The sequence below is a fragment of the Pelophylax lessonae genome (genome assembly GCF_965119305.1).
Source record: "Pelophylax lessonae genome assembly, chromosome: 9".
In the NCBI taxonomy this organism is placed as follows: Eukaryota; Metazoa; Chordata; class Amphibia; order Anura; family Ranidae; genus Pelophylax; species Pelophylax lessonae.
In genome coordinates, this window is record NC_138776.1 from 30,787,213 (window position 1) to 30,803,039 (window position 15,827).

Genomic DNA, 15,827 nt, shown 5'->3' on the forward strand with positions numbered 1-15,827 from the left:
TATCCATCACCACCAATCCCCCGCCTTTGTCCGCCGGTCTAATTATGACTTTTTTATCTTTCTCCAAATCTTTGATGCCTTGTTTAATCCATTGAGGATTTTTCGTCTTCCTGACATTCAGCTTTTCCAGGTCATCCGTAACCATATTGCGAAACACTTCTATGTGCTGATTTGCAGTATTGGCTGGGTTAAAGAAAGAAGAATTATATGTTAACCCTTCCGCATGCAGGATTCCGCTGATATATTTTTTACCAAAGATCCATAAGGACCCAAAGAAACCACCGGGGAGGCCCATCATCAATGGGATAGACTCTGTTTGTGCCCGGCTAGGGCAATACATCGATTTCTTCCTTCAGCCGTTGGTTAACAAGACGTGGGCCTTCACGAAGGACACCAAACACGTCATTCAGAGTTTGAACCAGTTGAGTGATATGGATGGATGCATACTAGCCACGGCGGACGTAGGGTCCTTATATACTATAATTAGTCACGAGGAAGCGATAGCATCCACCAAATGGGCTTTATCTGAATTGGATCTGACACTTAAACATAGAAAATTCCTGTTGAGATGTCTGGCCTTTTGTCTCCAGCATAACTATTTTTGGTATGACCACCACTACTACCTCCAGATTAAAGGCGTCGCTATGGGGGCTAGATTTTCCCCCAGCGTCGCCAACATTTTTATGGCCCACTGGGAAAAAGAGTATATTTTAAAAGACCGCCCGGCAGAGCTCATCTGTTATAGGAGATTTATTGATGATCTTCTGATTGTATGGAAGGGAGATCAGAGATCTTTTAACAGATTTAGAGCCAGAATGGATAGAAATGACAAGAACATAAACCTGACGTGGAACATTAGTGATGAAAGTATTGTGTTTTTAGATTTGGAAATTTTTAAACACCAGAACAAGCTTTTTACCAGGAATCATTTTAAACCGACAGACAGAAACTCGTATCTCCCAATGGACAGTTATCACCATAAGCTGTGGCTTTGTAACATACCCAAGGGACAATTTGTCAGGTTGCGAAGAAACTGCACAAAGGAATCGGACTTTGAAGCCCAATCAGAAATGCTGGGTAAGAGATTTCTAGAGAAAGGCTACAAAGCAGAAGACATCCAGGTGGCTAGATCTCAAGTCCAACAAATGGATAGGGAGGACCTGATAGGAGAAAATAGAGTGCAGAAAAGAGATGATCGGATGAAGAATGAATTCAGGATCATTCTGGATTACAATGTACAGTACATTGAAAAAATTGTGAAGAGACATTGGAATATCCTGAAGAAAGATAGGGTACTAGGGCCAGTACTACCAGACGTACCGAGATTTGTTTACAAAAGGGCACCCATATTGAAAGATATGATTGCCCCAGGTGCAATAGACCCACCCATACAAAAGAAGGGGGGATTGTTCTCGTTCATTACGGGGTTTCATGCCTGTGGGAAATGCCCTGCATGTAGACATGCGAAGTCCAATCAAAAAAAGAAGAAAGAATTCAGATCAAATAGTACCAACAAAGTATATCCTATAAAAGACCTCATCACATGTGCAACCACCGGAGTGGTCTACATGTTAGAATGCGGATGTGGTCTGCAATACATAGGTCGGACCTCCAGGAGTCTAAGTGTGAGGGTAGGAGAGCACGTCCAAAATATTAAGAAAGGCTCCATTGAACACAATGTATCCAAGCACTTCCGGTTAGTACATAACAGAGACCCAAGATCCCTCAAATTTTGGGGGATTGAACGGGTAACCAGACACTGGAGAGGGGGCAATTTTATTAGACAATTAAGCAAACGTGAATCCTATTGGATTTACGAAACCAAGGTATTAGCCCCTAGAGGATTGAACATTGAATTCGACCTCAATTGTTTTATAAGTGATAAGTAATTCCTTTCTGTTTTTACCCTTGAATTTCAATATTTTAATATTTTAATATTTAATATTTTTAATATTTTTAATATTTTTTGAAATATATGGACTTTATTATTTTTAGTATTAATAATATTTATTCTGAGATGAGATTGATTGGTATATATTAGGATTGATTATTTACAGGAGTGGATCATGTTTTATATTTATATTTATTAATAGAATTATATGTTGGTTTTTAGATTCATTTAATGGAGGTTTTTAGAGGGCTATATATGTTTATTAAAATGGTGTTATATATGTATGTTTATTGATGGTCTGGTGTTCTTTTGGGAGCGTGATGTCCATAGGCTCCTAAGGAAAGCAATTTCTAATATTATTATATTATAACTTATGGACTTGCAGATCGGTTGGTCTATGTGGGCCGTTTTCTGATGTCTGCAATGGATAGGTCTAAACCAGCATTTAAAAGGTTACAATACTAGCTGACAATAGACACGGCGCCACACTGGATCGCCTCCGCCCGGAGGGGGCGTGATGGAGCAGTCTAGTGTAAGCTGGCATAGTCCAGCAATGGCGCCGCATTGAGAGGTTTCTTCCGCCCTGAGTAGGGAAGGGCTGAGGCATTACCATTGCTACTTAAGCCCGAGATAGACGCTTTGGCTCCACCCCGCTGACGAAGTTAATTACATAACGCGTACGGGGGGAGGAGCCTATGCGTCATCACGCTGGAACCCGGAAGGACACAGGCAAAGACCACTGTTTGATGTAATGTTAGTCTGCACTGCTAAGAGTGCCGAGAAATGTAAGTGCACCTCCTATTTATTATATAAATAAACCCCTTTAAAGCAGAGAGCACTAGATCTCCTCTTTTCTATTCTTTATATCGTGGCTGATGTAACTGGAGAAATGAATAGGAGATCGCTGTAAGAGGACCAGGCTACTGGATTATATCATATACATGCGTGTTGTGGCTCTGTAATAGAGCCTAGCCTTGAGGTGAGCTGCTAGTGTGTCACCAGTCACAGGGAGCACGTTTTTGAGTGGAGCATGCAAGCACCCTTTATCACTTGTATTACTGGATGAAGAGATTTATCACGGTTGAGCACTGTATGATTTTGGGACTTTATTGCTATTGATATAACACTTGATTTGGACTTTTTACACGGAACCTTTGTTTGCACTGGACTTATATGTTCATTTATATGTATACAATCACTGATTGATTTTATTTTTATCCTCACTTTTTATGCTTACTTGGCGCAGCAATATATATACATTTACCTATAATGTATGCTTTTCTTAGTAATTTTTGTGGTCTATGTAATTAATTTTTTCTGTATATATACAACTGTAGAAATATCGGTCTATCTTGGTCTCTCTGGCCCTGAGGAAGCCTTTTGCGAAATGCGTCGTCTTGCTGGGGACCCTTAGACCGTGCTCCATCAGAGACCCTATCATCACCATCTGATACCAAGTATCGGCATTCCCTTATGGAAATGTATTTCTACGCATGCGCTCTTTTTCTTTTACAATGTTATTAATGGGATATATGTCCTTTGATGTATATATTTTATAATACATGTTCAATAAAGATATGTTTTACATAAACTGTGTGTTACCTATGATCCTCCTCCACCCACTGGCCTACAAAAAAACATCTTTTTCTCTCCTTTTTTTGCAATTTTCCCATATACCAGGGGTGTTGGACAAGAGGTGCAAGAGAAGCCCCCTCTCCGGCTCAATCTCCACCAGGTACATGACAGTCAGCTAAGAGGAGGAATGGCTTGGGATCTGATTAGGTAGCAGAGCTGATGGTCTGGTCTACGGGGTTCATACTATGGGGAGCATTAAGAAGAGCATCTAGTTGTGGAGAACAGCATTAGTAAAGCTGTCATACAAGGCTTGAATTTTTTGTCGATTCATGCTAAATGTCCTCTGTTGGCACTACCCAGCTTGACAAAAGTCAACTGGACAATAGACTTTTGTCAATAGAGCCAAGTGGAAATTTCTCAGTCAAATAGGGCCTGCATCCAATCAGATGCAGGTACTGTTCGGACATTCTGAAAGCTGGTGGCACCATCTGCCAGAAGACAAAAGCCTACAGCAGGAGATTCCTCCATCTGCACTGTTGACATGGATGGAGAAATCCAGTATTTTTCTTTTGTTCATCTCATCTCAGTGTATGACTGGATTTACTCTCTCTGGAAAAGGACCTAGCTGAGGAGCAGGGAGGCCTTTGCCCCTGAGGCAGTAATAATAAGATAAGTTGTTTGGTGGCTCCTAGTAAAGTGTCTCTCACTGTTCAAACATCTTTCAAAGCTGAACCAGTAGCCCGTATGACACACGGCTTCCAACTCCCTATTTAGAACTTCAATCACAGCAGCATGTGATTTCCTTTGTGGCTATAAAAGGTTTATGACCAAATGCTGACAGGCTCAAAAGAAACTGATTCTGGTAGATGCACTTTAGGAACACCCAACTTTCACCATGGCCACCAATCAATACAGCACCATGGTACACTTTGCATGACATGCATTCTGCAGTCCAAAGAAATCTGTCCCTGCCTTGAAAGAGCTTGCTGTCCCTCCATTGTCCCCACCCTGATTGCAGGGCAGAAAGGGTTCTGTCACTGGTAACACAGAAGTTGGGCTTTGGTGTTTAAAAGTGACAGTGAATAGCAATGGGATTAGGCCAATGCCAGAGGTGGCAGAACTCTGTTCTGCCACATTCCATCTGAAAATAGTCCTGTTTGTTCTTTGTTTTTATTGTAATGTTGTTATTTTGTTTGCTAAGTTCCAAAAGTCTAAGGCTCCATTCACACTACCGCGACTTGTCAAGGAGCGGTCCCTCGCGGTCCATTGACTGCTACAGGACCCGTTCTAATAGGAGCGCCACAAGTCGCTCCGACTTAGAAAAAGGGTCCTGTACTACTTCGGGGTGACCTCGGAGCGACTTGCATAGACATTCATTATATGAAGTCCATGCAAGTCGCGCCGAGGTCGCGGTGCACAGGACTTTTACAGGTCGCCCCCGGTCGCCCCCTGAAGTCGTGCCGCGTTAGTGTGAACAGGCACTAAGATGTGAAATATACATGTTAAAATACACATTTTAGGCATGAAGATTAAACACAACCCTGAAAATGTTATATATCTTCTAAAACCAGAAATATAGAGTGTGACATTACCGTCCCGCTTCTCCACCTCTTCAAGTCAGAAAATGCTTTGTATTAATTTAGAAATTGCAAAGCTTTCTCTGAATGGTGCCTGTGCCGAGCAGACAACTTACTGTATTCAGAATGCAGCAAGGCAGTCGCTGAGCATGGGAGTGGGACACGGAAGCTAGTGGAGATCACTGGAGTAGTGGTGTAGTAGCGGTGTCTACTTCCGTGATTCCCAGCTTCCAGAGGCATTGGTCAGGTATGGTACATACACTATACTACCAAAAGTATTGGGACGCCTGCCTTTACACACACATGAACATTAATGGCATCCCAGTCTTAGTTGGTAGGGTTCAATATTGAGTTGGCCCACCCTTTGCAGCTATAACAGCTTCAACTCCCCTGGGAAGGCTGTCCACAAGGTTTAGGAGGGTGTCTATGGGAATGTTGTTAGAGAGAAGGCCTGGCTCGCAGTCTGCACTCTAATTCATCCCAAAGGTGTTAAGGTTGAGGTCAGGACTGTGCAGGCCAGTCAAGTTCCTCCACCCCAAACTCGCTCATCCATGTCTTTATGGACCTTGCTTTGTGCACTGGTGAGCAGTCATGTTGGAACAAGAAGGGGCCATCCCCAAACTGGGCCCACAAAGTTGGGAGCATGAAATTGTCCAAAATGTCTTGGTATGCTGATGCCTAACTGTGAGAGAAAACTCCCATCTCTGACTTGTACCTTTAGGTAAGCCAATAATAAGGCGTACCTATAAGTACTGTAAATATCTTTTAAACGTGCACCGTTTAGGGGAAATTTACTGTATATGCAGATGAGGACGTCATTGGTGCATGTGCTCTGAAGGAACGGCCACCCAGATCATTCCTTCAGAGTCCTGTGCTGTAAACAGCGGCTCCTCCGTGCATGCGCGGGAGTGACGTAATCGCGGCTTCAACCAGTCACACAGCTAGAGTCCGCGGACCGGGAAGGAAGAGAGGTTAACATGGAAGCGGCCTCCAGCGATGACAGCACATTACTGGAATGCTTTGTTTTCAGGTAAGTTTCACATAATGTGCTAGTTTGCAATGCATACTAGCACATTATGGGTTTAGCTTACAAGTCAGAAAAACAAATCACACAGCAGTTTACTACCGCTTTAAGATTTTCCTTCACTGGAACTAAAGGGCCAATCCCAACCCCTGAAAAACAACCCCACACCATAATCCCCCCCCCCCTCCCTCCACCAAATGATTTGGACTAGTGTACAAAACAAGGTCCATAAAGACATGGATGAGCGAGTTAGGGGTGGAGGAACTTGACTGACCTGCACAACCCAATGGAACACCTTTGGGATGAATTGGAGCAGCTCTCAGCCAGACTCAGTTTTGGTACAGGAATGAGACAGGAAGTCCCGGCAATGCTTTCAGAACACAGCGCTGTATACTGTATGCACCACTGCATACAGTGCTGAGCTGACCATGGATACATCTCTTACTAAAAGGAAACCATTTGTTTGGGCCATCTTGGCCCAAATGAACTATTTGCAGTCATATTAAACCTAAAGTTAGACTTTAATAAAGGAAAAAACCAATGCACCACTGCCTTGAAATGCCCTTTAAGACCAATTAGAAATGGTTACACAACCAGAAAATGTTGTTTTCTTTATTGAGGTTTTGAACTGCATGCAATCAGCTACATGACCCCAGGCCATTGGATTATAGCGCCGGCTGCCATGTTTTCAGAGTGTGTTGACTTTTCATCACCACCTCTTCCTTCTACCAACATTCAGACACAATTAACTGCCTTGTATTAGCAAATATAGTTCCCTGATGATTTGCATGTTCAGCTTCCGAGATCCTCTAACTTAGCTACCGAATTACCCAAACTGGCAACTGCTATTATCCCCCTCCTGAAGAACAGATCTGGGATCCAATAAACTTCGTACACTTGGCTGTCTCGGAGATGAGTGTTTGCATTTCGCTCACCGTTTTAATTGTTCTGTCAAAGAAGGAAATTAATGAATTTGTTTTTTATGGCAGTACAGTGGCTATGTACCACTTGGCTCTGTCTATACAAAATGCAGGCAATTAGCATTTAGAAATATTATGTGCATTAAAGAAGAATTCCAGGTATAGATTTTTTATACATACTTACATTGGTGCAGCTTCGACAGTGTAACGATGTACACTATAATACTTAACCACTTCCCTACCTGCGTATAGGGATATGACGCTGGCAGGAACCCTCTGTCCCTCCGGGCGGTTGTCATATGACGTTCACCTGTTCTCGCCACTCTCCTGTGCCCCGGGGGTGCGCAGCGCGGCAATCGGGGATGAGGCGTGTCCCTCGGGACAAAACCCATCCCTGATCAGTGTAAAGAGCCAATAAAAAATGGCTCATTACCATGTGACCGGCTGTGTCCAATCACAGATGGCCACATGCACTGTCCTTGTGCACATCACTCATGCGCGCCCCCCCGAGGCACGCAGAGCGGCGATCAGGGATGGAGAGTGTCATCTGACACAGTCCATCCCCGATCAGAGTAAAGAGCCAATGAAATTGGCTTTTTGCCATGTGACCGGCTGTGTCCAATCACAGACGATCACAGAATGTCAACAAGCCACGGGAACTAGCTGTTACCGGGCTCTCCTCCTCACACACTGATCCTGTGTGAGGAGGAGATTGCGGTAACAGCTAGTTACCGATTACAGTGAACACTAAACACACTATCTGTCTTCAGCCCAGAGTGCCCGAGTACCTATCTGCAGCCCATCAGATTACCCGAGTACCTGTCTCTAACCCATCAGAGTACCCAATTACCTCTCTGCAGCCCATCAGAGTACCCGAGTAGCTTTCTGAAGTCGATCAGTGTACCTAAGTACCTGTCTGCAGCCTATCAGAGTACCTGAGTACCTATCTGCAGCTCATTAGAGTACCCGAGTACCTATCTGCAGCTAATCAGAGTACCTGAGTACCTATCTGCTGCCCATCAGAGTACCTGAGTACCTATCTGAAGCCCATCAGAGTACCTGAGTACCTATCTGAAGCCCATCAGATTACCTGAGTACCTATCTGCAGCTCATTAGAGTACCCGAGAACCTATCTGCAGCTAATCAGAGTACCTGAGTACCTATCTGCTGCCCATCAGAGTACCTGAGTACCTATCTGAAGCCCATCAGATTACCTGAGTACCTATCTGCAGCTCATTAGAGTACCCGAGAACCTATCTGCAGCTCATCAGAGTACCTGAGTACCTATCTGCAGCTCATTAGAGTACCTGAGTACCTATCTGCTGCCTTCAGAGTACCCGAGTACCTATCTGCAGCTCATCAGAGTACCTGAGTACCTATCTGCAGCTCATTAGAGTACCTGTCTGCTGCCTTCAGAGTACCTGAGTACCTATCTGCAGCCCATGCCTCCTAGATTATGTGTTGAGGTGTTTGCTTTGCAAAATATGGTCATTTTGTGGGCGTTTTGATTGTCCTGGAGCTCCAGGGCCTTCAAAGGTGTGATAGATTGTAATGAAATTAGATGTGAAATTTATGCTCCTAGAACGTCTGAAGGTGCTACTTGGATGTTGGGCCTCTGTATGTGGCCAGGCTGTGCAAAAGTCTCACATATGTGGTATCGCCATACTCAGGATGAGTACCAAAATGTATTTTGGGGTGTCATTTTTGCTATGTACATGCTATGTGTTAAAAATATCTTATAAATTTACATTTTTATGTAAAAAAAAAAAAAAAACCCACACATGTGGTATCACCATACTCAGGAGGAGTAGCAGAATGTATTTTGGGGTGTAATTGCAAGTATGCATATACTGTGTGTGAGAAATAACTTGTAATTATGACAATTTTGTGTAAAAATGTTGTGTAAAAAAAAAAAAAAACTCTTCATTTTCCAAAGAATTGTGGGAAAGAAATTACCACTTAAAAAACTCACCATGCCTCTTACTAAATTCCTTGGACTGTCTACTTTCCAAAAAGGGGTAATTTGGGGTGTATTTGTACTGTCCTAACATTTCAGGGCCCCAAAATTGAGATAGGCCGTTGTTACATCAGGTGTGATCAATTTTCAAAGATTGGCACCATAGCTTGTAGACTCTATAACTTTCACACAAACTAAATAATAACCACTAATTTGGGTTATTTTTTACCAAAGACATGTAGTAGTATAAATTTTGGCACAAATTTATGAAAAAAATTTACTTATTTGCAAAATGTTATAATAGAAACTAAAACAAAATGTTTTTTTTGTTTTTCAAAATTTTCGCTCTTTTTTACTTATATCGCAAAAAATAAAAAACCCAGCGGTGATTAAATACTACCAAAAGAAAGCTCTATGTTTGTGAAAAAAAAAATGATAAAAAATTTGATTGGGTACAGCGTTGCATGACTGAGTAACTGTCATTCAAAGTGTGAGAGCACTGAAAGCTGAAAATTGGTCTGGGCAGGAAAGGGGTAAAAGTACCCTGTATTGAAGAGGTTAAAGTATTGGGATGCCTGCCTTTACACGCACATGAACGTTAAAGGCATCCAAGTCTTAGTCCGTAGGGTTCAACATTAAGTAAGCCCACCCTTTGCAGCTATAACAGCTTCAACTCTTCTGGGAAGGCTGTCCACAAGGTTTAGGAGTGTGTCTATGGGAATGTTTGACCATTCTTCCAGAAGCGCATTTGTGAGGTCAGGCACTAATGTTGGAGAGAAGGCCTGGCTTGCAGTCTGCACTCTAATTCATCCCAAAGGTGTTCTATCGGGTTGAGGTCAGGACTCTGTGCAGGCCAGTCAAGTTCCTCCACCCCAAACTCAGTCATCCATGTCTTTATGGACCTTGCTTTGTGCACTGGTCGGCAGTCATGTTGGAACAGGAAGGGGCCATCCTCAGAGTGTTCCCAAAAAGTTGGGAGCATGAAATTGTCCAAAATGTTTTGGTATGCTGACCCCTTACAGTGGGAGTAAACTCCCATCTCTGACTTGTACCTTTAGGTAAGCCTATAATAAGGCGTACCTATAAGTACTGTTATGGCACTTTTCCACTGCAAGTACCGGCTCAGCTCCACTCGGCCCTGCTTGGCTCGGTTTGGTTTTCCACTGCATGGTACCGCATGGTACGGTGTTGGAACGATTCGGTATGGTTAGTGACAAACAGTCAAGGCTGCATGCAAAGGATTGTGGGATATGGTAACGGTACGGCCCTCTTGGAACCACAACCGAGGTGGTACTGTTTAAGCGAGCCGTACCGTTCGGTTCCATGTAGTGGAAAAGCGCCGCCATACCGTACTGTTACGTACCGAACCATTCTTACACCGTACCATGCGGTACCATGCAGTGGAAAAGCGCAAAAGCGAGCCGAACCGTTCGGTTCCATGCAGTGGAAAAGCGCCATAAATATCTCTTTCTGGGCCTTGCTTTATGGGTGCTTCCTTTTAAAAGAAGACCGAAAGGCACGCTATTCTAGCTGTATTATTTATTATATGCATTTGTATAGCATTAACAATTTAGGCAGCTCTTTACATACATTTCTATTCACATCAGTCCCTGTTCTCAAGGAGCTTACAATCTAGTTCCTATCTCACATTCACACAGTGCCTTAAAAAAAATCATACTCCTTGAAATTTTCCACATTTTGTCATGTTAAAAATGTATTTTTCTGGGATTTTATGTGATAGACCAACACAAAGTGGCACATAATTGGGAAGTGGAAGAAAAATGATAAATGTTTTTCAATTTTTTTTACAAATAAATATCTGAAAAGTGTGGAGTGCATTTGTATTCACCCCCCTACCCTTTACTCTGATACCCCTAACTACAATCTAGTGGAACCAATTGCCTTCAAAATTCACCTAATTAGTAAATAGAGTCCACCTGTGTGTATTTTAATCTCAGTATAAATACAGCTGTTCTGTGAAGCCCTCAGAGGTTTGTTAGAGAATTTTATTGAACAAACCGCATCATGAAGGCCAAGAAACACACCAGACAGCTCAGGGATAAAGTTGTAGAGTTTAAAGCAAGGTTAGGTTATAGATAAATATCCCAAGCTTTGAACATCACACGGAGCACTGTTCAATCCATCATCTTAAAATGGAAAGAGTATGGCACAACTGCAACCCTACCAAGACATGGGCGTCCACCTAAACTGAAAGGCCGGGCAAGGAGAGCATTCATCAGAGAAGCAGCCAAGAGGCCCATGGTAACTCTGGAGGAGCTGCAGAGATCCACAGCTCAGGTGAGAGAATTTGTCCACAGGACAACTATTAGTCGTTCACTCCACAAATCTGACCTTTATGGAAGAATGGTAAGAAGAAAGCCATTGTTGAAAGAAAGTCATAAGAAGTCCCATTTGTAGTTTGCGAGAAGTCATGTGGGGGACACAGCAAACATGTGGAAGTGGGTGCTCTGGTCAGATGAGACCAAAATTCAACTTTTTGGCCTAAAAGCAAAATGCTATGTGTGGCAGAAAACTAACACTGCACATTACCCTGAACACACCATCCCCACCGTGAAACATGGTGGTGGCAGTATCATGTTGTGGGGATGTTTTTCTTCTGCAGGGACAGGGAAGCTGGTCAGAGTTGATGGGAAGATGAATGGAGCCAAATACAGGGCAATCTTACAAGAAAACCCGTTAGAGTCTGCAAAAGACTTGAGACTGGGGCGGAGTTTCACCTTCCAGGAGTACAATGACCCTAAACATACAGCCAGAGCTACAATGGAATGGTTTACATCAAAGCATATTCGTGTGTTAGAATGGTCCAGTCAAAGTCCAGACCTAAATCCAATTGAGAATCTGTGGCAAAACTTGAAAATTGCTGTTCACAGACGCTCCCCATCCAATCTGACAGAGCTTGAGATATTTTGCAATGAAGAATGGGCAAAAATGTCACTCTAGATGTGCAAAGCTGGTAGAGACATCCCAAGAAGACTTGCAGCTGTAATTGCAGGGAAAGGCGGTTCTACAAAGTATTGACTCAGGGTGGGGGGGGGGGGTGTGAATACAAATACACTCCACACTTTTCACATATTTATTTGTAAAAAATGCCAAAAACCGTTTATCATTTTTTTAGCGGGACTGCGACATTGCGGCGGACAGATCGGACACCTAACTGACATTTTTGACACTTTTGGGGGGACCAGTGACATTACTACAGTAATCAGTGCTAAAAATATGCACTGTTACTGTAATAATGACACTGGCAGGGAAGGGGTTAACACAGTGGGTGATCAAGGGGTTAAATGTAAGCCTAGGGGAGTGTTTCTAACTGTATGGGGGAGGGGCTTTTCAAATGATCATGTGATCCTATATAGAAGGATCACAGGAGCTCTCTGATCATTCCAGAAAGAAAAACGGTCATCTGTGTTTACAACAGCTGACTGTCCTTCTCTCTTAGTGGGGAACGATCGCCGGTGCCCGGTGGCAATCGGAGCTGCCGGCCCCGTGCATCGGAGTCCCCGTTGCCGAGTGGGGGTGGGAGCGCGCCGGCAGCGGCGCAAGCTCGCCCTCTAGCTGCAGGCACACGACCGACGTAGAGCCACGTCGGTTCGCGCAGGAGGGGCTGCCTGCTGCAGTAAATCTGCGGTGGGTGGTCTTTAAGTGGTTAAACAGAAGAGCAGGAATCAATGGACATTGGGGGATTCTAGGTAACGGCTCGTGCAAAAGTTATCACAAGCAAGGTTTCTCCATAAATAGAGAGAAAACTCATAGTAAACAATATCATACCCTTGGCTGAAACACAAAGGCTAACATGGGAAGGTGTTTAGAGGCAGAAAATACAATGTCAAACTACCTTTAATGCAGCATTTGATGCCCAGTGTGCATGAGGCCTTACTTATAGTGGATATATAACAGTATTGCTGCACTATGGTAATAAATAAAATTAAATAATATACAAGGCGAAAAGCAGCCAACACAAATCTTGAAATGGCAGATCTATAAAATATTATAAAAAATGTGGCGCTAATCTCCAAACTGCTTGCACAGAATGTCCATAGTAATAATAGAGGGAAACAACAGTTTCTAAGTGATCAATTTTCAATAGAGGTGAAGATCCTTTAGCCAAGAGAGCCACCACCAGACACCAGTTCACACTGTCTCTTACCGGAATTCTATGACCCTCATTACAAAGGTCATACACACTCACTCATAGGCAGATAAGGTCCTCCTGTCCTCTCTCACCCCCTCCATCAAACTCAGGCTCAGAAAACATAAAACAAAACACTCCTCATAGTGCAAACTGTTTTCTAAGTTTATTTGGCCCAAGGAGATTAAAAATCACTTACAATTCTGGTAATAGACAGTGTAAACTGGTGTCTGGTGGTGGCTTTCTTGGCTAAGAGCCCATTCAGACTAGCGTGACACGACTTTGGGGGGCGACCTGTGAAGTCGCGTGCACTGCTGTGCACCGCGACTTCGGCGCGACTTGCAGAGACTTCACATAATGGAAGTCTATGCAAGTCGCCTCCAGGTCGCCCCAAAGTAGTACAGGACCCTTTTTCTAAGTCGGAGCGACTTGTGTCCCTCCTATTAGAACGGATCCTGTGCTTATCAATGGACCCCGACCGAGCGCGACTCATAGGATATTCATCTTTATTGAAATTGATCACTTAGAAACTGTTGTTTCCCTCTATTATTACTATGGACATTCTGTGCAAGCAGTTTGGAGATTAGCGCCACATTTTTTATAATTACTTATAGTGGGAAGCAGAATATGGCATGGAGGAAAAAAGAGGGGTCTCTTCTCTAATCCAGAGAAACAAAGCATTATACTAAGAAAGGACGAAGCAATGGCTCTTACAAGATCATTCTATTGTTGTGTTCATAGTCATAGTGTTTAGCTGATTTAAAAGTGAAGTGTGAATTTTTTTTTTTTAAAGAATCATATTTACCTAGATGGATGCTGCATCTGTCCCCTTCCGGCTCTAAGACTGAGAGCTATCAAACACCGCTGATCGCTCGGTTCTCAGAGCTCTGTGAGCAGAGAGCAATTCTGCAACCTTCCTCCCTCCCACCCTCACTGGAGCATGGAGGGGGTGGGAGAGGCCAGCTTCAGCTCTCAGGGGTTCAGGGATATGGGCGGATCCTGACCATATGGACTCAATCTTTCCTTAGGTTGGACCGGCTCTATGATGTCAGCCGACAGCGGGATTCAGCCCTCTGTCTGCTGAAAACGGGTCTTAGGAGTGCAGAACGAAATGCACTCCTGTGATCCACAGGAGAAGTACAGCCAAACAAGCTTTGGCTGTACTTCTCCTTTAATGTATCCCTTTCAAAGAAATTAGTCAAAGCTTGACCCTTGACTGAAGTGTGTTGACCTTTCCCAAAAGCATCGGTAGTTAAACAATTAAGCTAGGAGCTGAATTCACAAAAAGTTGGGTTGGCTTACAGCAAAGCTCCAGCCTGTACCAAAATGAGTTATGATGCTTAAGCCTCGTACACATGCAATGAATTTCCGCTTTTGTCCAGAGTGGTGTCTGTTGGTTGGAATGTGCTCTAGACTGCACATGAATTTTCCCGCACGACAGAATTCTACTTCAGAAGTGATGTCATGTGTTGGATTGCTTTCTTTGTGTTCTTTCATCTCTGAGCATGCCTAGTCTTGCTCATAAGATTTTTCCCCATCGAAATCTGTACTAATGAAACAAAAATCGGACATGTTTTGACGGTCGACAAAAATTATATAGCCTGCACACCAGGATTTTTTCGGCCCAAAAGTCGGAGTCGGTTATCGGAAGCACCATACTTACAAGCCGATAATCAGCAGATCGGGCGACGGACGAAATTTCCCGGCCAAATTTCTACTCGTGTCTACGGGGTTTAAGGCAGCTGAGGCATTCACTGCTGAGTTCCAAAAACTCATGGTTCCTGAGTGTTACCTGTCGCAGCATGTTTTTAACTGCGATGAGACGGGGCATTTTTGGCAAAAGGTGCCAAAGAGGACCTACAATACAGCAAAAGAGAATGCAATGCCCAGTCACAAGCCCATGAAAGACAGTCTCACCCTCTTGTTTTGTTCTAATGCAAGCGAGGATATCAAAATCAAGCCCCTGCTCATGCATCATTCTGAGAATCCACGAGCCTTTAAGAAATACAAGGTGCACTGCAGAACAGCCAGTTAAACATTATGTGGAGGTCCAACAGCAAGGCATGAATCACCTGTATCTTGTTCCTTGAGTGGATCAACGAGGTATTGGGTCCTACGGTGAAAAATATCTTTTATAAAATAATCTGCCACTCAAAGTCTTGCTGCTAATGGATAATGCCCCTGCTCATCTTCCAGGCCTTCAGGATGACTTACTGGAGGAATTCGAATTCATTAAGGTCAAGTTCCTTTCTCCCAATACCACTACACTACTCCAGCCCATGGATTAGCAGGTAATTTCAAACTTTAAAAAGCTTTATACGGGGGGTGGCTTGCATCGGCATGGCCGGACGTGTTTGAAAGGAGCTCCGTCGGCTGCTCACAGAATTCGGTGTAATCCTGCTTGTTCCCTACCGCTCTCTCTCACAACAGTGACCCGCTGTGACACCCGCTCCTCCCCCTGCAGCCATGAGCAAGGATCACTCCTCTAACTCCGCAGAACGCCTGAAGGAGTTTGCCCGCATGGAGAAGCAAGATGGCCGCGGGCAGCACCGTGGTGGTGGGAGAGCCTGTGAAGCCCGGCGTCTCCACGGCTGAGAAACCGGGTAAGCTTACCCTAGAGCCGGTAAATGCTCAACTTCTGGAGGCCATCACTGCCTGCAATACTTCTCTGACAGGCAAGATGGAGGAGATTAAGGTGGACATAGGCCTCATGCGCCATGACATGCAGAAAGT